The 26,843-nt window shown below is 39.3% G+C and overlaps 1 protein-coding gene across 6 annotated transcripts in view; it reads right to left on the reverse strand.

Moving 5' to 3' along the window:
• Window positions 1–26,843, reverse strand: part of GPC6 (glypican 6) — a 1,015,317-nt gene that overhangs the window by 250,205 nt on the left and 738,269 nt on the right. The window lies entirely within an intron of this gene.

Here is a 26,843-nt window from a genome sequence, read left to right on the forward strand (position 1 = left end):
TCTCAGGCAGTAGATGCAGAAGGGAAAGTTTGTGGCGGGCACTTAACCCTTACTAACACCCTCCTATGAGACTAATCGATTACTGCCAATCTTGATTTAGCACAGGCAACATAGATATCAACATTCCCATTTTGACGTCAGTGTAATTCAGCCCCAGATCTCCTGAGCAACGTGTATATGAATATAAAGAAAAAGAGAAAGGAAAATCCTGAGAGAATAAGTGTGAGGGTAAGGGAAAGATTCTAACAGGAAGGATCACATTGACGAGGCATCTTTGTCCAAAGCCCTCAGTCCATTATTTCCAGCCTCCTTGGATCAGATTTTTCATGTTACATCACAGTAAATCCAGAGTAACTCTATTGATGTCTACAAAAAAAAAAAAAATCTGATTTCAAATTTGTTCGGGTGTGGGATGGGATTTCAGACTATGTTCAGAAAACTACATTGCTGCCTTTAAATACCACTTTGAGTGCTAAACTCAGAAGGGTTTTTTTGGCATTATCAAGCAACAAAAATAATGTAAGGGCAATTGTGACCCTAGGAGCACCCCAGTGCCAGAGGGCAAGGCACTCTCCTGTATCTAGCAGTGAGTCTCAGCTGACCTGACCAGCTCAGTGTACCCTAATTCAACTGATGTCATGTTATTTATTTTAAAGGTGTGTTTTAATATTTCATTGGAAAACTAGTAATTCACTGATCATTGACATTTTTGTGTGGCATATCTATGGTTACCATATAAAGAATTACAAATATGTCCTGGAAATATGTTCTTAAAAAGGCATTTGGCAGATAGGGCTTCTGGCACCCCACCCTAGACAAAGGGATGTAGTTCTGTCTGCTTGAATGTGTCTCCAGTGTGAATTGAACAAGGAGAGACAATGGAAGTCCATTCATATAAAAGGTAAACAAAGCCATCAAACTAGCAAGTGGGGCAGATCCCCCATCATGATGGATAAGAGAGTGAGGAGACTGCAAAAATTAACACGATGCCAGCTCTGTGGCAGACACAGCAATCTGAGCACCCAAGAGGGCTTCCTGACTTTGAAAACAAAGAATTACTATGCTGAGAAAACTACTTTGAACAAAAGACTCTTGTTTGTTAAGTTAGGTTTCAGTCTTAGAAGCATATTGTTACTTTTGTTTGTAACTATTTCTCTCCCAATTCCTCTACCTGGCATCACTTAAATATCTGTTCTTTGTTAATAATCTTGTTTTATTCCACAACCATCTCAGTGCAGTGTTTCAAACTGAGCAGTATAATCCTCCGCCATACTAACCAGTTGGAGCTGTGTATTATCCCTTTAAAGGAGCAGCAAACTTGATTAAGGTTTTCTGAGCGCTATACATGAGACTGTTTTGGAGAGACTTAAGACTGGAAGGGCTGTTGGTGTCATCCTGCAAGGAGTTACCAGGCTGGTGGAAGCCAGGTGAGTCGACTGTGCTGTGCGCAGGCTGCTGTTGTCAGGACTCTAAATCAAAGCCGCACAGCACAGAGGTACCTCGGGTTCCAGGGCAGGTGGTGACACAACCCTTTCCTGGTCTGGAAGAAACCCCAATGCATCACAACAGCACAGCATCCTCTTGATGCTTCTTAATTAATATAAATGGTGTAACACAATGGGATTATTCATACTGGATCTTACCCAAAGCCCAGTGAAGTACCTGGAAAGACTTCCAGTGATTTAAATGAACTTTGGATCAGACCCACTACCACTAGAGGTGATTGTCTAAACAAAGGAATGCTTCTTTGCTATATATTGGGGTGGCCAAAGTGTGGCTTGTGAGCCACATGCAGGCTCAGAGCCCACTGTCCCCCCTCTCATTCTTCACCTATCAGACTGGGGTGGGGAGCTCAGAGCTTCTGACCTGCAGCAGGGTGCTAGAGGATTCTGCCCTGCGGGGAGTCGGGTCTGAGGGGGGTTAGTAAGTTTGGTCACCCCTGGTATATATACTATTAATTACTAGTAACACTGGAAGTAGATTTTAGTGCTTTGCTGAGAGTGGAAGACAGGATGGAGAAACATATTTTGTAATAAGATTTGTGCATAACATCTAGGTGAGTGAGACCTTATTTCTGAAACCTCCATCTCCCCCACCCTCCTAGTTCCCTGACTGATTTTTTTATTGCATCATATCTGCCATTAAAATATAAACTCTTCAGGGTGGGCAATAGGTCTGCCTATATAGTCAGAAAGTGCTTAGCACTTTTTTTGCACTATTACAATAAAAAAGGAATAACGCTCCCTTGTCACAATGAATCAGAATATTTCCCTCCCCCGCCTCCCCCGATTCTATGGTGATCAGCACAGGGAGATGGCAGAAAACCATGCTGCTCTCTGCTTTGAGAACATTTGAAGAGAACACAGTAAAATAATGAACTTTCAAATATTAAAACCACAGAAGCCCTTTTCTTTGAGTCTGTGATTTTCTCTTATCCCTAGATGTTAAAACACTGAATTTTGGAGGACTGTGCTGAGCGTGTGTTTAAATGAGACATTTACATTAATAGGGTTCTGCTAAAAATCATAGCAGATGCTGCTGAGTTTCCTCAAAAGTGTCTTTTCAATCATTTATAACTATTTTTAACTTTTGGTCCTCCAAATTAAAGCAAGAGCACTAATCCCCAGTGAGGGGTCTGTTCAGAGCCAGTTGCAGCTGTTTTGGCTATAACTCTGTTCAAGAGAATATGGCTAGACTTTTTGCCCTCCACTGCGGTTAAGTTCCTCTTTGAGCAAATTTCTCTCAACATTTTTTTTCCATGACGAAACTTTCTACAAACATAGCTCAAACACAGAAAATTTCATTTTAGATAACAAATTTTTCAGAAAGTTTATGAACAGGCGAAATCAGGCACTTATCCTGGAAACTGGTATTGTAACCATAAATAATATGCTTGCCAGTGGCCATTTCTGTTATATGTATCTTCAAAGCTCTTGTCCTCATCTTCAGAAATAAACTCTCCCATGTGGTAATTCTTGTCTGCAGACCAGTTTCAATAAGGCAGACAAGTTAACAGAAAGAAGATTCTTTCCATTCAGAATTATTCAAAACCTGAAAGGGCTTATGGGAGCTATTGGATTTTCCTTTTACCAGTCTTGTTGTAACTGATATTGATCTAGGAGGGGGGGGGGGGGGGAAGAGATTTTAAAAATAATCATAATTTCTGTTAATTGGCCTTTAGCCAATCAAAGCAGAGAAATTTGCATACTTTTCAGTTTAGAAATAACCATTATTATGTTAATCATAGCCTCTCAATCAGATTGAATGGGTTGTCGTAACTGAGAAATAACCATATAGCTGAGTCAGTAATTATACCATGTCCCTGTATTGAATATGACAATTCCATTTCAATATAAGTATACTCAAACCGCAGTGCATCTCAACATTACCCCTCTGAGCCTTGATTGTGCCTAGTAGATGTAGGACACATTACATTTCTGCTTGTAGCCAATTGATTTATTTCATTTTTGAGAGGTTTTTTTGACAAACTTAACTTTATCTAAATGCTTATTTTTTTATGGGAATATAAAAATGAAAGTAAGATACCTAAAGGCCTCATTACTGAACACTTGTCCCCCCCCCCCCCCCCCCATCAGCAATTCTAGATTGAATATTATTTCATCCAGAAGTGACACAGACTATGTTGGTGACTTTCAAATGTACGTAACTGAAGGGAAAAAACACAGCTTGGACAGAAGCCATGAAACTGTATTCTCCTGTATGCCACCACCTTTGCAATGTGTTTTATTATATACTTGACCTGCTTTGAAAGCAAAAGGCTGTGGCCCTGTCAAGCACATAAAGCTAAATTAATCTTCCTAAGAAGAAACTTAATAAACTTTTGTTAAAAACCAACTAGTTACATTAAATATACACACTCTCTCTCTCTATAGGCTGGCATATATGAACAATTTCTGCCTTTGGTGTTTGGTAATCTTGATACCCCATCTGGAACTTTAAATGTACCACTGGATTACAATTAATACTTCAAAAGCAATGTTTTTCAAACCTTATTCAAGTGCGAAGACGTAGAGAATATCTTATATTATTTAGGTCCATATCCTTCTCTTGCAGCCCTCAAGTACCCGGCTTTCATCCACCTCCCTCATTGTTCTCTATGCACTTGTATATCTATATTTCCTATTTACTGTATCATTCTACCTCTGCATCTGACGAAGTGAGCTGAGTCTCACAAAAGCTTATACCTACAAACATTAAATTTGTTAGTTTTTAAAGTGCCACAGAACTCTCGTTGTTTTTGCTGTATACAGACTAACACGGCTACCCCTCTGGAACCATATAATATGTATGACTATGGCATCCCTGAGGATTTGCTGCAATCACCCCTCCATCAGGCGATGCTAGTGCAGTACCTAAAGTGTAAAAACCTAATGGGTATTCATGATGAGGGCCAAGGAATTGTGTGGGGAAATTATTTCCAGACCAGTGGCGGATGCTTGAATACAACATAACACAACTGTGCCTGCATGTGCTTCCCAGCTCCTCTTTCAGGACAGTACATGGCTGGCTTTTCTGCCACTGTCTTTGCCCTGTGTGATTTACTAGTCTATTTAAGCAATTAGCAATGCAGTTTTGTTATTGGGTCATACCACCCTTTCCTCTTTCTCCTTTGATGCACATCAGCTGGGCACATCAGCTGGCACATCCAGTTGCATCTGTTCCTCAGATCACTTAGCTCTTTTTCAACCTGTAGATATGAAAGGAAATATGGGGTTCCATATAGTTGTTCAGAGTCCAACTGCCCCTGGGACCTCCTGGGACTCAGACAAGTAATATACCCTTTCGTGGTCATTTAGGCCTGATTCTGTACCCTGGTACACTGACATAAATCCATCTAGAATAACTGCATAGCAAATCCAGTGACATCAACAGCTCTCCCATCTCCTTTCTTAAAGGAAAGTTAATTTCTTATCTGTTAATTCTTTCCAGAGTACGAGTTCCATTGATGCAGACTGGCCCATAGAAAAATTATTATTTCCCATTCAAAATTATTTAAAAGCCAAAAGGGCATGTGGGAGTTACTGGAAATTCATGTTAGTGAAACAGAGAGAAGGAGGGAGAACATTTTTAAAAATTGCTATTTACCACTTACAATGGTTCTCATTCTGATCTCAATCCACCACTGTAAATCCATAGGAACTCCACTTAATGTCAATAGGATTTCTATACATTTACACAGATGTAACTAAGATCAGAACTGGACCCTTTACAACGTATATATTAAAAGACTGATAACTAAAGTTGTCACAATCCAAGTGTAAGTCATTCATCTTGATTATTACAACAGCCAAAACATTCTTACACATTCACTTAATTTTAATCTATAAACTAATCTTTAGTCCAACCATTTAAATACCAGACACTCACTATCTGCTTTAAGTATATACCTTTGACTCGTTATTTTCTTGGCCAGCTGCAATTGCTCCCTATTGATGAATTTTGCTAACATTGGAGGAAGTATGTGCAGCTTAACTAGTAATGATATATTTCTTCCTTTTTCTGATTCTTTCCTTCAAATAAATTTGCTCACTGCTGGATGTAAATTATTCACTTTTTCCTTGTTAATTTTTTGGCTGTTCTCATGATCATTCTCTTACTGCTGATTTTATTTATTAATCTATATGTGAACCAATAACTCTTTCTAGCAGAATAACCTTCAGCTGAAATATTATATATATCAGGGGTGGCCAAATTTACTGAACCCCTGAAGCCCTCCTCCCTGCTGGGTAAAATCCTCTAGCCCCACCACCCTGTTGCAGGGCGGAAGCTCCGAGCTCCCCACCCCAGTCTGGTAGGTGGAGAATGTGGGGTATAGAGGGCTCTCTACAAGCTGCACTTTAACTGTAAAAAGCCACATGCAGTTCATGAGTCACTGTCTGGCAACCCTGATTACAGATATAACACACAGTTAATTAGAACTCCATACAACTGTTCAGAAGACTTTTTCCTCACCAATCTGATTGTCTTTTATGATGAGATGACTGGCTCTGTGGATGTGGGGAAAGCAGTGGACATGATATGCCTTGACTTTCGCAAAACTTTTGATATGGTCTCCCACAGTATTCTTGCCAGCAAGTTATAGAAGTATGGGCTGTATAAATGAACTATAAAGTGGATAGAAAACTGGCTAGATCATTGGGCTCACTGGGTAGTGATCAATGGCTTGATGTCTAGTTGAAGCCAACTAGAAGTGGTGCCCCAGGGGTCGGTCCTGGGGCTGGTTTTGTTCAACATCTTCATTAATGACTTGGATGATGGGGTGGATTGCACCCTCAGCAAGTCTGCAAATGACACTAAGATGGGGGGAGTGGTAGATACGCTGGAAGGTAGGGATAGGATACAGAGTGATCTAGACAAATTGGAGGATTGGGCCAAAACAAACCCGATGAGGTACAACAAGGACAAGTGCAGAGTCCTGAACTCAGGATGGAAGAATCCCATGCACTGCTACAGACCAGGGACTGACTGGCTAGGTAAGCTGTTTTGCAGAAAAGGACCTGGGATTACAGTGGATAAGAAGCTGGATAGGAGTCAGCAGTGTGCTCCTGTCGCCAAGAAAGCTAACGGCATATTGGGCTCCATTAGTTGGAGCATTGCCAGAAGATCAAGGATTATTCCCCTTTATTCGGCCCTGGTGAGACAACACTTGGAACATTGTGTCCAGTTTTGAGCCCCCCAGTACAACAAGGATGTGGACAAATTGGAGAGAGTCCAGCAGAGGGCAACAAAAATGATTAGAGGGATGGGGCACATGGCTTATGAGGAGAGGCTGAGGGAACTGGCCTTCTTTAGTCTGCAGAAAAGAAGAGTGAGGGGAGATTTGATAGCAGCCTTCAACTACCTAATGGGGGGTTCCCGGGAGGATGGAGCTAGGCAGTTCTTAGTGGTGGCAGATGACAAAACTAGGAGCAATGGTCTCAAGTTTCAGTGGGGGAGGTCTAGGTTGGATATTAGGAAAAACTTTTTCTTTGGAGGGTGGTGAAGCACTGGAATGGGTTACCTATGGAAGTGGTGGAATCTCCATCCTAAGAGGGTTTTAAGGTCTGGCTTGACAAAGCCCTGGCTGGGATGATTTAGTTGGGGTTGGTCCTGGTTTGAGCAGGGGGTTGGACTATATGATCTCCTGTGGTCCTTTCCAACCCTAATCTTCTATGATTAATGCTTTGCATTATTTCACTATAGCAGGGTCTAATTCTGTTACACTAAGGTCCTTTACTCCACTCTGACAGTGTAGTGTAAAGTGGATATAGTGTAAATAGGAATGCAGACTATCCAATCTAAAGTGAGATTATATCATAGAGGGTCAATCTACAAAGAGTTGCTCCTACAAACTTCATGTCCAATTTGGACACCCACCTTTATTCAGACAAAAAAAGTTACATTTTTTGAGAACATATGCCATCTCAGATTACTGAAGCACTATAATCCTCCAGTTTTATACAAATATAATTCCACTGACTTCATTGGAGTTAAATTAATGGAAAGTTGGAGTGAAACAGTGAATACCAGAAACTAGTTCTCTGTGTCTTTCAAACTCTCAGCCATTAAAATAGCAACTCCTTTCCCAAGATTCAACCAGTTTAAGGTCATAAATACACTACTCTTAAATTTAATATTTCTAAATCCACTGGAATTTCACTCTGGACTGAATAGGATTGGTAGTTCAATATGTTCACATCGCTGGGTAAGCTATTAGACACAAAGACTCTTGATCTCCAAAGATGCCTTGTCAGTGTAAAAAGAAATGAAATGATTGTTCAGTGGTGTCTGCTGCTTTAGATTAAGTACCTTGCATTAAATGGTTTGCACGGCTTGAACGTGTAAGTACCCACACCAAATGCCCTTGTTCAACAGAGAGAATTTCTGGTCCAATTGAATCAAAAGGGAAGTTTCCTTCTTTTCTCCCCAAATGTCTCTACAATTTTAACGTGTTGACATTATGAGAATGTCTGATTGTGTCTCCCCTCAGACATTCACTAGATAAAAGGCATTTCTCATCAGACTTAGAGAAACTTCAATTCTATCTATCTAAATAGATTGATTGTACTTACGTGGTACCCATTCCTGTGGTATTTGAGCGATTCACAATCTTTAATTTATTTCTCCTCACAGCAGCCCTGTGAGGAAAAGAAGTACTATGATCCCCATTTTACAGATGGGGAACTGAGGCACAGAGTGATAGATTTTAAGGGAGTTTAGGCATCTGAAGGTGCATATAGACACTTACAAATATAAAACTAAGTGCCTAGGCACCTAACTCCTATTCATGACTTGCCCAAAGTCACACAGGAAGTCTATGGTGCAGTAGGGAATTCAAACCCAGCCTTCCGAGTGTCCTAACAACTGGATCTAGTATAGTATCATTGCATCTTGTCCCAATGAGCAAAATTTTAAACAATAAAATGTATTTGTGATTAGGTAACTAATTTTATTTCTTTTAATCTAGAGACGTTATCTATTAAACTATGTAACTGTGTGGTATTTAGAGGCTGGTTACAGGGTATTAAGAGATACAGACAGTGCTTAATTTTCAATGAGAAAGGTGCCGGGGCTCAAGCAACTTTTTAAAATTTATAACTGATGCAGCAAGTCCACAAGTGCCGAGGCTATGAACTACTAAGCCTAGAGGTGCCAGGACTCAGCCCTGGCACAAATCAAGCAATGGATACAGTAGCCTGGAGTGGTTTCATAACCAGGTTGCACATGAACTCAGCATATCTTGAAGGGAGGCGTGATTTGGTCTATAAGAAGGGAGGAGATCCACAGCTGCTTCCCAGGGGTCAGGGCAGGAAGGGAAGAGAGCTCAAGCTGTTCACAGAGTTGTCAGGGTAACAGAAAATCCAACCACCACCTTTTTCTGGGAACCTAAGGCTTTGATGGAGGTAGCCTGTGTCCTTAATGTCCCTGTGTTGAGGGTATTTTCAAACTATAATTCAAGTACTCTGAAGTCCCTGCAAAATCTGTAAACTGATCTCCCACTCTTCTATTCTTCCATTTTCTAGCGAAATTTGCAAATAAAGTTTATGGTTCATTTTCACACAGAACAGGAAGAATAAGTTGAAGAAGTGTCTGCTGAATGGTTAGATGTGAACTGGATATATTTTAAATGTTCTTCACAGGTTAAGTCTTTAATAAATCAAGTAGAGAATCAATTGTAACAGAGATGACAAAAAAATATAAAACAAAAAACCCCGAACAAACTACTGGATGATGGTAGAATTTCCACTACTCTCTGGGAGACTGAGGTATAGAAAATCTACAGCACAAACTCATTTAAAAAATATTCATCTCTCTCTTCTGCCTTCTGGTTTGATCTTCTGTGAGGCACCCATTAACTAGACTGGGGGCATGGGTTCCCATGCGCTATTACTTTTTAATATTTAAAGGGCAACAGATTATTTTAAAAACTTAGTGGTTAAGAGATCACTTCTTCCTACCATTCCTATGAGATAAGAAAGAAATCTCATGGATGCTAGCCATTTAAAATCACACTGTCTGTTCTGGGATATAAACCTCAGACTCTGCTTTTATATTTTAACATACTAACAGCACAGGGTCCCCCCCTTGCATCCCTCTCAGTTGGGGAATTACTGGGTTCCACGGCAGAAGATAGCTGCCTTCCACCTGTGCCAGCCCCATGGAGAGGAACGTCAGGCGTCATCTATGTGAGAAAGTTGCACTGGTTTAACTTAAGGTGTGATGTTAAACTGGTGTAAAAGGCTGTGTGGACACTCTTGTTTGAGTTTAACTAGGCTTACATCAGTTTAGTTTAAATTGATTCGAAATTGGTTTAAGCTAAATCAAAATAACCCACTCAAACTGGAATAAGGGTGCCCATTTAGGGCTTAATTAAATCAGTGCAAATCAGTATATAGACAAGGCTTTAGTGAGAGGTGGACTAACTGCCTTTAGTAATTAAAGCAGTGGTAATCAGCAGAACCCATTACAGTGATTTTCTGGGTTCTTCTGCACAGGAATGGAAGTGTAAGCATCTCCCAACAATAATACTCTTATATAGCACTTTTCATCAATAGATCTCACAGTGTTTTACAAAGGGAGGTTAACAGCATTTTCCCCCATTTTACATATGGGGAAACTGAGGCACATTGCCAGTAATGTGATGACCCATATCCCCAGCAGGCCACTTATAGAGACAAGAATAGAACAGACCTGTATTCTATCCCCTAGACCAAACTGATCTTGTTAATATATCTAGACTATCATACACAGGCTTTATAAAGAGCTCACTGTATTTTTTACAGCCCTCATAATATGCCCACTGAATTATTTCAGTGAGTAACCTACCTGTGTTGGGTCACCTTATAGCATAGCTCTATGTTAACATTTCCTTTTCCAGGGTCTTTCAAGTTCACCCATTAAACTCTGTCAAAAGCTACTTGTAAATATAAATACCAGTTATAAAATATTTAACAGATGCACAAGTGCACTTTAGGTTGATGACTATGGGCTGGAATGACCTGCTCATGGGACGTGTGCTTACATTTCTGCTGAGCAATGCACTTAGTTGCTGTTTTAGGTGCTCCAGAGTACACAGCAAATTTGCATCTTCTTTCCATCATTTAAGCTTTTAATTTTTAAAATATATATATATATTTTTAAATCCCTTGCCTGGTCACCTTCTTCTTGCTGATCCACAACACAGCATTACAAGGATCCTCAGAGGAGGTTGCCTGCTTACCTTGGCTGTGAAAGATTAGAAGGACACTAGAATTCATCTCAGGCCCGTGTCTATAGTGTCCTTTGGTCGCTGTACAGCAAAGAAAAGCTTGTGCTCCTGTGTATTACCACAAAAGCGAACCTAATATTTCTATAGGTATGTAATTTTACTGAGAACGTTTTATTGGATCTAAGTAATGGACCTAAAAAGTGCTTCAATATATGCAAAATCTCAAAACCACACACCTAAAACATACCTCTTAAGCATATCAAAATTCGAAGAGCATCATCGGTCCTGAATAATACTCAGTTAACAGAGAAGGGGATTGTAATAGCAAAATGCTTCTATTACTTCCAGCATTATGAAATGATAGCTCAGCTATTATCATTTTTGGATAAATGCAAATAAAAAGTAAAAGCTAATTTAAATTTTATCACCGGCTTGCAATATGCAGAGCCTCCAATGGGGGTGAATTCTCTGGGTTGAAACTTGACTCTATTTTTGATAATGGAAAGCAGTCCGATGGTTACATTACAAAACCTACTTAATTGACACAGATTTGCTAAAACATTTCTGTTCTCACTTATTTATATATAAGGTACAAAATAATAGCCATATTTCTGGATAGTACAGTTGCACACTTCAATGACACCTTTCTGAAGCTTGCAAGCATTTCTGATTGCTATGTGGAAAACCCTGGTATAATTAGAGTGGGTCGGGAGTTTTTCGACAAAAACTATTGTTGTGGGAAGTGTTTGTGGGAACGTTCTGGGTTCAGTAACAGTTTCATTGAGAAAGATTTCTCAGATCCAGCATGGAAATTCAAGAGAGAGTGAGAACATCCCAGAATAGCTAAGATGTTGAGAGTTAAGGCACTCACCTAACAGATGAGGGACCTGGACTTAAGTTCCTGCTCCGCCCAAATGGGAATAGGGACTTCAGTCCAGGTGTCCCACATCCATGTGAGTGGCTGCTAATCACTGGGCTGTTGGCTATTCTGAGGTGTAGTCTCTCTCTCATTTTTGTTGAGAAACTTCCAAAGGTCTCAGTTTCATCCCAGTATGGAATGGGAAAAGATTCAGAACTCTCAAAAGTATTTGTAGGACAGGAAAACCCACTGTACATGTAATATCCACATTATATTGCTTTAGAAATGGATCAAGGAAGTAGTTCAAATTTGGATCATGTTTAATACAGAGTTCAGGCTCTTAATCTGAGCTAGGTTTCAGGTTCTGATTCATTAACATCCAAATCATATGAGCTATTCTTGGGATGCTTTTTTGGCACCAAAATCTCACAAGATGAATGGCTCTTGTGAAATTTCCTCTGTATCCTAATCTGAGCAAAAGTATAGACCCTTTCAGTGTTGGATTGACCAGAGCCAAAACAAACAAGAGCCAACAAATTTATAAATGAAAAAGTTGAGCAAAAATTGAACTGTGCGATACAAGAGTAAATACCGTCAGTCTATTTCTTCTACTCTGTCATTTTACTATATTTATTTTGAACATGATTCAAATTATGACTACAGACAACTAGTTTCATTGGGTGATGGTCTCCATCTTGTCATGTACCAAAAAAACCCCAAAAAACAAATCAACAATAAACAGACCAAGCTTCTGTGTGCAGAACCATTTAGATCTATCAACAGTCTTTGACACCACTGATCACAAGGTGTGGCTAACACAAGTATGCTACATCTTCATTGAATCTTGGCTCTATACCATGTTCTCCCAATGGCTCCCTGCAAAACCATGTCAGAGTTATGATGGGCATGCAAAGGGGTGCAACTGGAGTACATCACTCTGGTGATGCCCATTATTGTGATTGTCCGTAGGGGACTCTAACGAGCCAGAATAAATTACAGCAGCCTTAACACTGTTCTTAATTATGCTGGGGGCTGGCCTCTAGTTGCACCCATGACCAGGGAGGTGTATGTCTATTTGCTCTTCCTTTCCTAGTTCTCCTTAAAAATATTGAAAGATGTTATATCCCAGCATAGTCAATTTAAATAAAAAAAGATTTAAATCCTTGTCAAGTGCCAAATTCTATTGTAGATCTCAGGATTGCACAAATGTAACTGAGGTCAGAATTTGGACCTAAGTCACTAGTAAGCATATGACAACTTTAGGACAAGTTAAGCAGGTCATTTAGAAGAAGTTCAGTAGCAGACTCTGTAATGGCTACCTTGCAATAAATATGTGTTTAAGTTATTCCATTGCCATTTTTCTTTATTCTATTAACCCACTTGATTGATCATAGCATGATTTATAAAAAACTAATACATGCTGGAATACAATTTACAGAAGGCATAACAGTATAATCTACCTAGAGATCTGGGTTCCAGAACCACAAGATAAACACACTCAAACCATAAAGGCATTCTTAACGGCAGCATGTCTTTATTTATAATTAGAGTCTCCATTATAGATGGGCTATCAGCTGCAATGCCACAACCTCTTTCCAAAGCTTTTAAGGGGAAGGCAAATCTCAGGCACACCCAAAGCACAAACGTATATTACAAGTAGGAGAAGCTTCTTCACCAATGAATTAATATCACTTTCAATGAAGATGTCATCATGCACCTCTCTATTACCTGAGCAATATAATAATATGTAAGCTCCTTGGTACAAGGAGTCCCATACAGCACCAAGCAACTGACAACTGAAAAATAGAAGTAGCAAACACAGAGCTGTTCACTTTTTAGTGTACTATTTATTCTGGAACAAAGTCTGTCACCATAACAGGCTGAATTGTGTCCTTAGTCCCACTGAGTAAGCCAATATACCTGCATACATCAGGAGTGGCTCACTAACGACTTGCAAACCAAAATAGGCCTAAATTCATCAAATGCACAGTTTGACAGATACTATTCCGCCACCTCTATGAACCCTGAATAAGTGAAATTAGAAAAAGGAGCAAGCTACAGACAAAGAAAAAAATTGCTGAATTTAACATATCTTGTGGAACTTACACACAACATAATTTAAAAGGCAAAGGCTTCCATTCTAGAAAAGCTCTCTGAATAAAGAGCATAGCTAAGGAACAGCTAAATTCTTTCTCCCTCCACAAATACCATATTAGATGGACTTAGCACATAGGAACAGACCACAAAGCAGCAATGAAATTGCTCAGCACATACTGCACCTTTCATATGTGAGGGCAATTTGGCTGGTGGGACAGAGCACTTGTGGATCCACTGGCCATGCTCTGCCCTCTCCAGGCCATTTTGTTACTGTGGAGGAAGCTTCCAATGAAGATGGATGGGCAGTCCCTTACCACCAGTTCCAGTAGCTTCAGGACTCTAGGTGGCTACAGGTGAGTGGTGGGAGAAGGGGAAGGACATTGATCTTCATGTTGAAAATGGAAAGAAGTGGTAAAAAATAAGAGTCAACCAACATAATATTTCCTTAAAAAAAATTAGGCTTGTCGATAAACAGCTGGAGCTGCATTAACTTTTAGGATAAAGGCTTTGGGGACAGAATGGGGAGAGGATATTGTGTGTCCTCCTCACTCTCCAACCCTGCACTACTCTCATCAATCCAATGCAGAACCTCTCTTAGCCCTCAAAACACCCAGGCCTCACCTCCTTCCCTCATGTGGACTTAGAGGGCTCCTGGGGGGCTTCAAGAAGTGGAGAGAATTCAGTCACGAAGGTGGCTGACCCCCCCTTCTGCACAGGAAAGGTGGGTTCTGCTCACAGATGGTCCCTCTGCACACTCTCTTGGGTGAACAATACAGTTCAGAGTTCCATTTTGTTACTTGCCAGAATATGCAATGGGCCTGATCCTGAAGCCCTTGCATACCTAAAACTCTCATTGACTCCAGTCAGAGATTTGGGTGGGCAAAGATTGAAGACAGTATTGGCCCGGATTAATTTAAGTTAAAACAACAGGAAAAAAACAACAAACAGAGACACTTCACTCTGCCATACGACTGCAGGAGATGGACCCCATTGTAATCAGCCTTCCTGAACCAATCTGTCCAGTTTCTGTTGAAACTGCACACACTTTTTAATGGCAGCATTTACACACCTTACAAAGCTGTGAAATCAATGACATTGTTCCTCCTTGAGATCAGAGAGAAAGCAAAACAGAACTTTTCCTGTTTTTGAGAAATGAAAACCCATCATCTAATATATATTAGATGGGTTTTCAGTTCTCAAAAAGAGGAACAGCTCTCTGTGTGTATGTTTTTGTGTGTATATACGTTAGGTAGAAGAAAAACACGCTGAGCTGAGACTGACACTTCAAGGCACAGCAGGCAGCGCCAAAGAAACAAAATAATACAACCCAAAGACAAACTGAAAGACAAACTAGAAATTATTCCTTTAAACCTGGGCTTCTATAGTCAGTGAAAGACAGTTTAAAATCTTTACATATCTCCGCAATTTTACTGCATGTATTCCATCTTTGCTACTGCGCCTTAATTGAAAATACACACTTAAATATATAGTCTTATATAAAATACATACTCAAAAGTAAAAGTAGTCGTAGAGGAGGAGTAGGAACACTCATTTCGATCTTACATTTTACTACTAAAATTACTTTTAATTTAACAACTCATCAGTGATATTAAACTAGCAATGAAAATCTTGAACTAGGTTTTCACTCCATGTTTTCGAGTGCTGGCTAGCAAATACTCACTGGAGAGTTAGAAAGCCATTTTTAGAATTACAGAATTCTATTTAAACATGATGTCTTCTACCATTCTGATTTTTTTTAAGGTCCCTGTCATATACAAACTATTTAGCTAAACATGAGGAAAAGGGAAGGGCAACGGATGTCATGGATTAAACAACGCTGGATTCTCTGTTTGGATTATGCATTAGTCTGCAAAATGTAAATGTCTATTTCAAATAACACATTTACTGCCCTTTGACATTCTGTGTAATCTTATGCTTTTGTTTATAATCTGTTTTGGACACAAACACTGTAAAAGTAGCAGATTGAACCAAAATGGAAACTGTACTATAAACCTTTCTGATATTTGGTGGGATGAAGTGAGGTAGTGCAGTGGGGGAGGTCTAGGTTGGATATTAGGACAAACTTTTTCACTAGGAGAGTTGGGAAACACTGGAATGGCTGACCTAGGGAGGTAGTGGAATCTCCGTGTTTAGGTGTTTTTAAAGTGTGGCTTGACAAAGCCCTGGCTGGGAAGATTTAGTTGGGACTGGTCCTGCTTTGAGCAGGGGGTTAGACTAGATGACTTTCTGAAGTCTCTTCCAACCCTAATCTTCTATGATTCTATACTGTTCAGACTGAAATATATAGAACCATATGTGCTGCTATGGTTTTGGTTATGGATCAGATCCAAAATGAAAAGAGGCTCTTTTCCTGTTCTGGTTTAGTTGTGGCCAAAAATCTCCAAAAAACAGTTCATGAGATTTAGTGCCATTGACCCTACTCCTGATTTGCCCTTAAACACTTATTTAATATTTATATTGTGGTAGCACACAGAGGTGCTAACCATGATCAGGGTCCCATTGTACTCAGTAATCAATCAAGTGGGATGTGGAGTTTGTCCACCTCCGAAAAGCCAAACCTAATCCAATGTAAAAAGTAAGTTTTGCCCATTTCCACATGTTACATAGCAGACAGTAAAATTATAAATATCAAAGGTCTGGATTCTCCTTAACTCTGAAATGTATGGGGCATTAATTTCAAAATCTGTGCCTATCTGAATTTCAATGTTCTTGGCTCTACCCTGCCCTTTCATCCACAACACAATGCTGACTTCCCTTCAAACTAAACACAAACTTGTAATTTGAAGATTGATTACGTAATGCATTCTCACATCTTTTGTGAAATAAAACCTTGAATTAGAATAAGGTGAAACAAAGATGTATATAAAGAACACAATGATTTGAAATATTCTGTGGATGAAAGTCTTTAATCTCTACATTTGAATATCTGTCAGTAACTTAGCAAGCTTGGCTACTTCTGCAATAAGAGGCTTACTAAAGTTCCAATCACTAATTGTCTTGATATATATGTTAGCCTTAGAAGATTGAGAGCTCACAATGAAGACAATGTTTCAAGCAGCACCTAAACAGAACAAGAACATTGCAGATTTTCAGGCCAGTGTTTTTCTTACTGAAACAAATCAACATACAAAGACTTCAAACCATGTTTTATAAAATACAGAGGGAGATCTTAGAGACCATGGGGTCTTTAGAATGGAAGGGACAGAAATATCTGCTTGCCTGCATTATGTAGGAAAATGACAGCATGTCAAGTTTAACAAAATAAATTTCTTGTGTGCCTGTATCATTTTCCAATTTTTTCTCCAGAGTCTTTCTACTCCATTATGAATGCAAAAGAAAACTGAAGATGGAACAGCAACCATCCAAGATGAGAACAGTCTATTCTGGGAAACATTTATAGTGTAAGTAAAAGTCTAATTAAATAATGACTTCATTTCAGTAAGATCCCATGATAAGAATCAATGGTCATGCCACTGATATTGCATTAATTTGTCCTTAAATCATCACAATCTTGCCACAGCCATACTTCATTGACATTCTGAATTAACCTTGACTATAACCTTAGCATTAAAATAGAAGCCTGGAAAGTCTTTCCAACTTGCTAAAACTTTCTCTCTTTCCAAAGGCTTCCATGGCTGCTCCGTGAAATAAATTTTATTCAGCAGAATTCATGTATATAACAACTTCATTTTTAAAAAGATCCTTGTCCAAAAAAAGTCTTCCACAATACAGTGAAAAAAAATGCATTCTTAGCTCATTTGAGCCTTTGCTGAAAAAGCAATTTCCTTTCCCTTTTAGCCTTGCATGTACCCTGGAAATAAACATTACATTTTTATTTCAGTCATAAATCAACATACTTGTAAAAAATATACAAGGCAGCACATAACATCCAAATACCAAAGTTAAACAACATGTTATACAAATAACATGGTTGTAAGTCAAAGCTTGCTGTTCATGTGCATCTTTTTTGGGTTTTACACAAGGAATCATCTAGAACAACGGTTCCCAACCTGGGATGTGGGACCCTCTTGGAGGAGGTGCCAAAGATTACAAGGGGTCCATGAAGCGTCAGTAATATTGAAATCATTTAGCATCCCCGAGCTCCATGCTGGGCGGAGCAAAGAAGCAGCCCTCCCAATGGAGCAGGAGCCATGAGTTTCACTGCGGCTGGAGTGGAACAGAGGAGCAACCCTCTGCCCAACCCTGCACAGGCTGGGCACCCAGCTGGAGAGGAGCAGCCCCAGCCAACCTGCCATTACCCTCAGTCCAAGAGGGAGGGGAAGAGGCAGAGCCACATGGGTGTGTGGTGGCAGCTGCGCCAGGCGAGGCATAGCTCCTTACTCATGTAAGAGTAATTTATCGTTATTAATATAATTTAGTGTTATCATCATTATCATCATTATCATTTATGGCTGGTAAGGGGGTGGGGAGACATGTTTTTTCCTAGTGTTAACTACTGGGGCTTTCACTCAAAAATGTTGGAAACCACTGATCTAGAATGCTTGGAGAGGTGATACATTCTCTGCTTTGCCTTATTTGCTAGGTGAGATCTTGTGTTCCTATACAGAAAATGTCTTCCTGCTCCCCATCTTTCACTACAGTTTTGATTAAGAAAATCCTTTTAGTGCCATTTTACCAGTTTTAAAGTAATTTGAATCTGTGACCAGACCGGTAGATGATACTGGTGGATTGACTATATTTTGGCTAAAGAGAGCTAGGAAGGAATGATAATCCACATGAAGGGAATCATTTCTAAAATGTTAAATGTTCTTCCAAACCTTTCCCAGTGCTTAACGTATTCAATTTAGCACAAGAAATTGATGATTTTATTCAGGAGGAACAATTAATACAATAAGCAGGATCTTGACCAAAAACCCCCAAATCAGTTACATCTTCTTTTACTATACAAAAGGCCTGGAGTGCTATGATGCAAGACATGCTTATCTTCATCTTTAACACAGATTTGACAAAAGTATGGGCTATGGTGCCTACAAGTCCCACTATCTATTTTGATCCCAGTGCCTGTCTAGCTCAGCTGTTTGGATCTAGACACTGTTGAGCCAGGTTTGGACTGGGATAGATGGCAAGTAGACAGTTGTCTGATGGTCCCATCTCTGGGCTATTCTACATGGTCTTTGCTACTCTCTGCTGTTGACAGGCCCACCAGCAGCAATTCTGGGCCCTAGGGAAGATCAGTCAATGGCCCCCATCAGAAAGGGATGGCTGAGGTTCAAGTAGGTTTCCGTCAAAGTTTTTACTTATTATGCGCCATGCAGGTTCCCGGGTGGCTGAGGAGGGGGTATCTGCTACTCAGCTTCCCGGGTGCCTTGGACTCCCCAGGTAGATTACTGAGGAACCTGGGAAGCTGAGTAGTAGATACCACCTTCTCCACTGCCCAAAAACCTGCATGGCAAATAAATAATCTCAGCTCCGGGGAGGGCCAGAGAACGTGAGTGGCAGGGGTCTCAGGGGAAAGGGAGAGGTGGAGGAGAGGATGATATGTATCTATCCTCCTATCCACTTGGGCTCTTTTAAATCTCTGGGATCCTGGACAATTGCACCTGGCGGCAGGCCTGGCTGTTGAATGCTCCATGGAGAGGGTCCTATAAGACCCCAGAAGGCTTCCAAAGCAGCTCAAACTCCAAGAGAAAAAATAAAGAAGAATTTTAACTAACTTTGTTCCTGTCACTTACATGTTATAGGTATTTTTTTGTTCATATGTATATGCCACAAGAGGCATGCAGGATAGTCATTACACACCATAACATCCATAATGATGGAGTGAACTCAATGAAGCATCTGACAGGAAGATTTATACCCACTGCAGCTGGGCTTCTAATGAACTTTTTGTTTACTCTTCCTTCGTGTATTAATGCTCTTATTTCAACCATGTCAAAAACTTAACTACATTTAAAAAAATAATCATGCTAAAATGTTTGGTTTTTTAGATGATTCAAGAGGACAGCGTCAGAGGCATTTCAAGACTAAAACCGATTTCAGGGGGCTTTGACAGTAACGATAACACCTAAATGTCTAATTTCACACCAGCTGAAGTCATATTAATGGCAACATTCTTAAATCTGTCTCCTTTTGTGCAATTGTCTAGGGGGAATACCTATCAGCTACTACATTTGCTAAATTTAAATGAGATGCAAAACTAAAGAAATAGGACTTTGGCAATCCTGTGGGGTGCTGAACACTGAACTGACATGAAGTTAGTGAGAGTTGAGGAAGACGCTCAGCTCCTCATGGGACTGCATTTTAAGGGCGTAAGAAATATGCTATGAAAGTTGTTGAATGTTGTAATGCCTCAGGCAACATAATTTACATTTTTTAAATAGCATTTTTTGCTCTCAGTATAGTTGTTCCCTCATTTACCATCTGTTTGTTTTCTTTTCCTTTGCCATCCTGGATGATACTAGGAGAGGTCAGACATAACAGAAGGTGCATAAGCAGCCCCAAGTAGATGCCAAAGCAAAACATACAGCATTCTTAATTTTCAGGGTCATGTACTGTCCTGTAGAGAAGTTACCATCACAAAATTCTTGCATATTGATTTATATGTCTTAGCTTCTGTGCTTATAGGTTAATATCTGTCTAGCATGGCCAAAAAAACAAGTTACCCTGGTTACTGAACTGGATGATTTATTACTCTATAAGACTCAGACCTATGGTTTGAAGAAAGGCATGCACCAAACTGCAGTGTAGACATATCTCATTGTTCTCTTTGGTGGGTGGGGTTTGTCCTCTTGCGGATAAGCAATGGGGTCCAGCTATAAACAGGATGGCTCCATTAGAAGCAAATGCCAATGGGTTGCTCAAGTATCTGAGGGTCCAGTTTTACTTGCAGAATCTTTATTGTTAGGGATGACATGATATAAAAAGGAACCTAGTTTCACTGTCACAGACCCAGGCAGAAGTGGTCAGGTTTTTTTTTTTAAACAAATATTTGAGGGAAAAAAAATTTAATTAAAAATTACAGAGGTCAACTTTGGGTTCCAAAGTTGATCTTCAGCATGGTTTGTCATTTCCCATTTGTCATTTTGAGTTTAGGCAAGAGTGATGCAGGTGAGTCATGCAAAAGGTCTAAGTGGTATCCATACTCCACAAGGATCATGCACTCTGTACAGCCTGTAGAGACTCTGGTTCATTCTTCTGCATTTGTCAGTCATTTTTTAACTTTTGATTTTGCATTGCCAGTTTTGATAAATGAAATGAGTCACATGGGGGCAAGTTAAATGGAAATTTTCTATTTTGAAATTGAAAAATTTGATTTTAGAAAATTTGAGAGAAAAATATCATTTCAAAATTTTGCAGAAAGTTTTGAAAAACAAAACCAGCCAATGTTGTAAATGAACAAAACCAGAATGCTTTAAAAGTTTCTATATTTCCACAAAAATGTTGTTTCCATTTTTCAAGCAGTTCTTCTCCAGGGGGAGTTTGAGTGACTGGCAGTTAGAAAAAGAACATCTTTTACTTGCAAACTGAGCAAATTTGTTCTCGAAACCAGTGAGAATTAATATGTACATGCCCTCTAGCCCCAATGCACTTTTTACAAAGCCACTTTCGGAGTAGAATCACACTTTAATAGATAACATATGGTCTTGTCTCAAGTGGCCACTTAATTCAGGTTTCATGCATTCATATTAAACTAGGCCACTACAGCAAGTCAAATTTACCAGAAAACTTACTATTTAAGTATGCTATTAAACAAGAGGATGTATACTATAAATCCCTCTTATGTAAAATATGTTGCTGTAATTCTTTATGAATTACAAGTGAGAATTTAATTAATACTCTTTCAAGTAAACATGGTTGTGAGAGATTTGATGTCTGTTATTATCCATAGTGATATATCCGATCACTTGCTCTCCAGAGTTACTAGAGAATAGATATATTCTATACTAGAGAATAGATAATTTTGTGAGCTCTGCAGCATACAAGGTTCCTTTCTTTTCCCAAATGAGATATCACGTGGATTGAAAACTTTACTAAACAGATATTAACTGTTCTGTCATTTAGAAACTTTGAGCTACTTAAAGAATTTCCACAGAAGATGAAAAGCAAGAACCACTGACTAGTAGAAATTGTACTGCTCTATTTTTAATTATTTCTAACCATTTCTGTGGAACTCATCACCATCGCGAGTGCCTGACAAACATTAATAAATTAAACAATGTAATAAAGAACTGTTTGATCCCCATTGTACAGATAAAGATACTGGGGCACAGATGCCCTCATTCAAGAAAGAACTTAAGCACATGCTTAAATCCATCCTTAATCAGAAAAGTGTTGAAGTGTATGCTTACCTTTAAATATATGCTTAAATTCCATTGATTTAAGTGCTTTCCTGAATACTGATGCTTTTCATGAACTGGGGCGAGAAGCTGACTTTACTGAGGAAAAACCACCACCAATCTGTATTAGGATTTTACAATGAGATAGCTCAGTCACATTTGCTGCCTTGTTACTAGAGCTGGTTGGGAATTTTCCACAGAGATATTTTTTCAGTGGAGAGTGTGGCCTCTGAAAAACTGAAATTTTCTCAGATAAAATAGTTGATTTTACTGAATTTTTTTAATATTCTGTTTAGTTCAACATTAATCAGGATTGTTTTGAGTTGCTGCAGTGCATCATGGGAGTCACATGACTGCAGTGAATCAAGGGGGATGTAGTCCAGCTAGGGATCCTGGTTATAATGGGGGCATGATCCACCTAAACTACAACTTCCATGATGCAGCTCAGGAGGACATGCCAAAAGTAAATGTTTCTACATTTTTGGAATGAAAATGTTTCAGAACTTGTTCTTCTGAAGAATTCAGGGATTCAGGATGGAAAAAGTCAAAATATTGGAATTTCCTGAAAATCAGAAGTTGTGATTTTCTATCAGCTCCACTCATTGGAAAAAATGCACTTTAAAAATGACACTAGTCAAGACACATCCACAGTTCCCTGTTCCTCACTCATCCCCTATACCGCCTGGATTTTCACTTTAGGCCTGGAGAGAAGAGGAACATGGAGCAGTACAGCTTTGAGCACCAGTGGAGTTGAAGAGCCAACAGGGCAGAGGCAGTGTATGTATGCAGTTGGGAAGCAAAGACCAGCCCAGCAACAAAGGCGACCAGAATCAGCCCAAACAGGAAAAAGGACTCATGATTTTGAGCTCAACCACATCCAAAGGAACGTTATAGGGCATCACAAAGGGGATTAGAAGGTATCTTTGTCCATGGCTGAAACTGTGAGTTGGGTTGCTTGAACCCTTGATCAGGTCAGAGTATTAATCTGTAGAGTTAGGTGTTGGGGACTGGCCAGACTGCCAGTAAGCTACGTGTAAGCTACGTGTTTACTCCAGTTGACAGTGTCCTCCTGGCATCATCTCGATATGGACTGAGGGCTTGTCCCTACTTTGATAAAAGCATTGCTCTACAGTTAAATGTAATGTTGGTTCAGAGGGGATAACTCCTGCCTCCCCAAAAAGGGGCTGATGTTTAATTAGAAGCACGTGACCGGATATTTGGGAACCACTCCACCAGCTGCAGAGAACCGTCATCTGACACTAGCTGTTACTACTTTTTGTGTAGCTGCTCTGTAGCACAGATACTCCTAAGGAAAGGTTTACCTACCCCTCTAAAGAGTGTTTGAACTTATAGTATCCCCACAACAATTATCTGGTGTGGCTACTGCATGGTTATTTGAACTCTTTCACTATAGAATTTCATCTTGAATGCTTATATCAGTGCCTCAGCACGTGCACGAAATTAGCATCTGTTGCCCTATCCTGTTTTCAGTTAGAGCTGCATGAACACACCATCAATGACTCTAGTGAGCTGCAATTGTGAAATAAGAAAACTGAACTCACAGATTCAGGTCATTGTCTATAACAGTATGTAACCTAGGGGCAGAAATTCTGTAGAGGGGGAAATTGAGGTGATGGAAAACCTCTACAACTTCCTATCAACCAGGAATATCACAGGTACAGCTTGTCAAGCTGCAATAAATAGCAAATACCTTTCTAAAAGCATAGGAAACATCATACTTAATTCATACTCTGCTATACTTCGCATTTTCAGAATATTGCAACACTCTTGACAATGCTTGATGAATATCACCAGTTCATAGAGTTATGAGCAAAAGGGCCAACGTTTTGTGCCAACATCAACCATGCTTCTTGAAGCAAAGATAATTATCATGGAAGTAGTGACAAAACAATTCCTATGTTATGAGACTAGAATGAAAGAAATACCATGACAAAAAAGGCCAACAGTTACCCTCTGCACCTGTTAAATTTGGTAGAAAGTGTTAGATTTCAAACAAAGTAGATGGCAAGCTGTTAAGCTAACAGCAGTACTGTCCACATCATAACCATCCCAGAAGGAATAATAAAATGGAGGACCTGATGTCTTGAAGACGCACAGAACACTGTTGCTAGTGCTCATGAAAATAATGCAAAACCACAAAAAAGTCACAATGAAAAACATAAGGAGCAGCAAACCGGCTTCAGGAGTGAAATCCTGGCTCCACTGAAGTCACCTCAACTGCTGAATAAGCCACTGCAGAAGAAACTATTTTGAGAGTATCCTTATGGTCAGAAAACCATTCAGTTTCAAAGATAGTTGTTACCGACGTGTGTTCCATAAAAGACAAAATAATCTTCTCATTAGTAAAAGAGGTTCATATTGTCTATCCTCACCTCGGTCCTAAACATCTCTCCTTGTATTGTTATCCCTTCTGACCTGAGCAATTTACAAGTATTCAGGATCTTGCAGGTTTTTCCAGTGAGGAAGAGGAGAAATTAGTGATGAGTCAGGTATTTCTTTGATGCTTTCTTGTTTATTTACAAAAATGTATGACACCCATTTCCTTGAACATAGGAGGAATCAAACAAGAACTAGTTTCTTTGCTCACAGCCCCAAACCCTTTTAAGTCAACACTCAGTCCAAAAGCTCTCGCTAAACTTTTCTCGGACCAGCACTCCTGGGCTTATACAGGCATTTTCTTTGACTCACTGTCTCTCAGCTCCTCTGGTCTTTCTGCTGTTTTTCTCCCACATATAGTAAAACCTTCACAAAACAATAGCCAGCAAAACACCTCTGCCCATAGGTCCCTTTGTTTTGGGTGGTGATGTGTGCCTGTGTTCGTGTTGGAGGCTGCTAATTTTTCAACTGCCTGGTTGCATAAAGGCATTTAATGGCTTCTTACAACTATCTTAGTTAGTTAAGCCCTACATAGAGAGATTTAACCCAACACAAATATTTTATTAATTCCCTATATTAGTTTGTATTATTTTGGCTGATACCACGTTCTATTTCCGTTTAATAAAACAAAACCTGTGGAAAAAGAGGAGTTTTTGAGGACCCGTATTGTACAACTCTACTATCCATCATGATTTTTTTTTATGCATATACAGAAAAAAAAATCAACCCCTTTTGATAGAATATCATCAGTATTAGATCTTCAACATCATGCCAAAGTGCCTTGTCTTCACTGGAAATGACACTTGTACGTCAATGTTCAGGAAAAAGATTTGGAAATTTTCATCTTTGTCTGGAGAGAGTGCTACTGTATATATTTTGTTGATCTCATTAAACAGTTTAGAACTTTGAATTTTCTGACATTATACCAGCTTTCCTATCTTGTTATTTAAATTTGAAATATTTTTGTCTTTACACTTCAGGTCAAGTTCCATGCCTGTCTTTTGTTTGCTTGTAAAAGGATTAGCCTGCCAGAAACAAATGGTAAATTATAGTAAGTGATCCATGAAATTTCAACCCCTAAAGTATGCAAAAAGCTCAACTATTCAGGAGAAGGGTTTGCAAAAACAGGAACATGCTATAAAGTTTGGATCCTAAATTGTTATTTAGATTCCTGAATAAATGGCCTGATTTTCAAAGCTGTCAAGAACTCAGGAACCCCCAGGGGAGATATTGGTGCTCAGCACTTTTTAAAATCAGATGACCTACTTAAAAGTCTAAATATGGATTTAGGATCCTAAGTTTAAGTTCCTATTCTTGAAAACCTTGGGCTTATGTTTTCTAGTAATAATGGAAGTCAATTTTGTCAGTTGAAAAGGAAATCTAATCCATAAATTAGAATTGAATGACAGGTAAATGTATACATCTAGGAACAAAGATATAAGTCATACTTACATGATGGGGGACTCTATCCTGTCACTCTGATAAAGATTTGGAAGTTGTGGTGGATAATCAGCTGAACATGAGCTCCCAGTGTGATGTGGTGGACAAAAGAGCTAATGCGATCCTGGGATGCATAAACAGGGAACTCTCAGGTAAGAGGAGAGACATTATTTTACATCTGTATTTGGTGCTGATGTGACCACAGCTGAAATACTGTATCCAGTTCTGGTGCCCACAATTCAAGAAGGATGTTGATAAATTGGAGATGGTTCAGAGAAGAGCCACAAGAATGATTAATGGATTAGGAATCCTGCCTTATAGTGGTAGACTCAAAGGCCTCAATCTATTTAGCTTAAAAAGAATGTTAAGGGATGATTAGAGAACCTACATGGGGAACAATTATTTAATAAAGAGCTTTTCAATCTAGCGGAGACAGGTAAAACACTATTCAATAGCTGGAACTTGAAGCTAAAGAAATTCAGACTACAAATGTGTAAATTTTTAATGGTAAGAATAATTAAGCATTGGAACAATTTACCAAGGGTCATGGTAGATTCTATATCACTGACCATTTTTAAATCAAGATCGGATATTTTTCTAAAAGATATGGTCTAGGAATTATTTTGGGGAAATTCTATGGCCTGTGTTATGTAAGAGTTCAGACTAGATGATCATGATGATGCCTTTTGTCCTTAGAATCCATGCATTTTAAAACACAGCAGACAATTAAAAATGGTTGGTAGTATTGGTTTAAAGTTAGAACAAAAGGAAGGTAATTGAGTATGTCTATACTGCCATTGGCAGCATGTGTCTCAGCTGGTTTAGACAGACACACATTAGTGGGGCTTGACCTAGTGCACTAAAATAGCATGGTGTATGTTCCCGCTGGGGCTCAGGGTCTCAAGCACACTCAGAACCAAAGCTCCAGCCCAAGCTGGAATGTCCACACTATTTTTAATTCATTAGCTGAAGCTCCATTAGGACAAGTATGTGTACCAAGGCTGAGAGATTACACTGCTAGCTG

This window comes from Emydura macquarii, unplaced genomic scaffold (genome assembly GCF_026122565.2).
Source record: "Emydura macquarii macquarii isolate MOO-44397 ecotype Brisbane River unplaced genomic scaffold, CSIRO-AGI_Emac_v2 contig_3671, whole genome shotgun sequence".
NCBI classification, from domain to species: Eukaryota; Metazoa; Chordata; order Testudines; family Chelidae; genus Emydura; species Emydura macquarii.